This window comes from Coregonus lavaretus (genome assembly GCF_964263955.1).
Source record: "Coregonus lavaretus genome assembly, contig: HAP1_SCAFFOLD_814, whole genome shotgun sequence".
Classification (NCBI taxonomy): domain Eukaryota; kingdom Metazoa; phylum Chordata; class Actinopteri; order Salmoniformes; family Salmonidae; genus Coregonus; species Coregonus lavaretus.
The window spans coordinates 232609-234369 of record NW_028157710.1 but is presented as its reverse complement, the minus strand read 5'-3'; the positions used below and the strand labels follow the sequence as shown (position 1 = coordinate 234369).

Genomic DNA, 1761 nt, shown 5'->3' with positions numbered 1-1761 from the left:
TCTTTCTCGCTCTGTCTCCTCAGGGGCGGCAGGTTATGACAGTGTGCTGCCGACCGGGCCGGACATTGCTCAGTTCAAACAGGGGGTGAAGACTGTGGCAGGCAAGATGGCCGTGCTGGCCAACGGAGTCATGAACACCATACAGGTGGGGGGACCAGAGACGCCTCACCACAATACAATTACACACACAGAGAACCTGTCCTGTTTGTCTCGTAGGACACACAACCGAAGACGTTTTGCAACTGAAAACGGAAATGTAGCGTTTGTGTTGAACAAGTCCAGGTGGTTTCTTCCTGTTTCAGTCAGTCTTCTTCAGTTTGGTACCTAATGATCACCATTTAGTTTGGTACCTAATGATCACCACTGTTCTCTAGTTTTGGAAGGAAAACATACCACTCTGTTCTCTAGGATTCGGAAGGAAAACGTCACCAGATGGTTCCTAATCTGCTGACCCAGCTTCTTGTGTTTGTGTGTTAGGATCGCTATGGTGCCTACTGAAGAGCCCAGGACGACCAACACCCACCTGCAGGGGGTAGAGGGAGCGATGACGTCATACTGACAGAGAGCGGAGTGAAGGGGGACGGACAGAGCAAATCACTACTGACTGATATCTGTAGTGAGATTAGAGAGCAAGGAAGAGTGATTGCATGAATGGAGGTGGACCCCCCCCCCCCCCACGTTTCTGTCTATGCTCTTTTGTTAGAGAGTGAGACAGTCATTTTATTAGTTTTATTTTCAGCGAAGAAAGCACTGGGAGGTGTAGAAAGTATTTTTTTTCCTGTTCTAACAAGTTGTTTTCTATAATGATTTGGTCTCTGATTTCAACAAAATATTATTGATTTTAAAGTATTCTCTAAGAATTATATGATAACCAAACCTATCTCTTAAGTTTTACTACGCTTATTGGACATTGTTTTTACTGTGTGTTTTCAACCGTTTCTCACCATTTTAACAGATGGAGCCGTACACGTTCAGCCACTCAGCATTAACATCAGCAAAGGGAAGCAGTAGTCCAATATGGTTGATTTATCTGTTTTCATTTTAGTTACCATGACAATAGATTACATTCTCTGGTCGATTTGGAGTTGAGTTAATCACACAAAGTAAAAATATCTGTGAGATTGTAAGAATGGTTTAACTGAACTCTACACAGCATGAATCAAACACAACACTGCTACTATCTGACGTGAGTGACGCAGTCTACGAAGTTCAGGAGATGGACGCGGGGGTGTATATTTTAGAAACGTAATGACCTAGCCGATCTTGTGGCGCAATATGAGTTCTTCATCCGGGTCTGAAAGGTTTTCAGTCGGGTCGGATGAAAGGTTGGTTTTCAGCCTTTTTCAACAGAGTTCAGTGTGTGTGTGTTTATAGGAAAGGTCGGGTGCTTTGACTGAATGGCGATGCTGTTAAGAATGTGGATGGTGGTCTCCTTCAGGCCATGCATGTCCAGTCACTGGGTTTACGGAATCACACCGTTGGAGCTTTGGGAAGCCATTTTAACCTCCTTAAGTAGAGAAAAACACTTGTATAGATTCATAAAGACCTGGATCTGCGTTCACACTTAGGGTCTTTGTTTCTCCCCTAAGATAAGTTACTTAGATAGGGGGGAGAAAACACAACTCAACTGTGTTTCTGCATAATCCTCTATTCTATTCTTAAAGTGGGAGTTTTTTTTTTTTTTGTGTGCCCTCATTCTGTACCATCTTGTTGAATGGCAGAAGCAATGATCAATAAAGTCATGCGAAGACGCTCATCAGA

General features: G+C 43.5%; 1 long non-coding RNA gene across 1 annotated transcript; it reads left to right on the top strand.

Moving 5' to 3' along the window:
• Nucleotides 1–20: 20 nt before the first annotated feature.
• LOC311125014 lies at nucleotides 21–1761 on the top strand. The gene is made up of 2 exons (XR_014612827.1): nucleotides 21–145; nucleotides 478–1761. It is a non-coding gene; the product is annotated as an uncharacterized lncRNA (long non-coding RNA).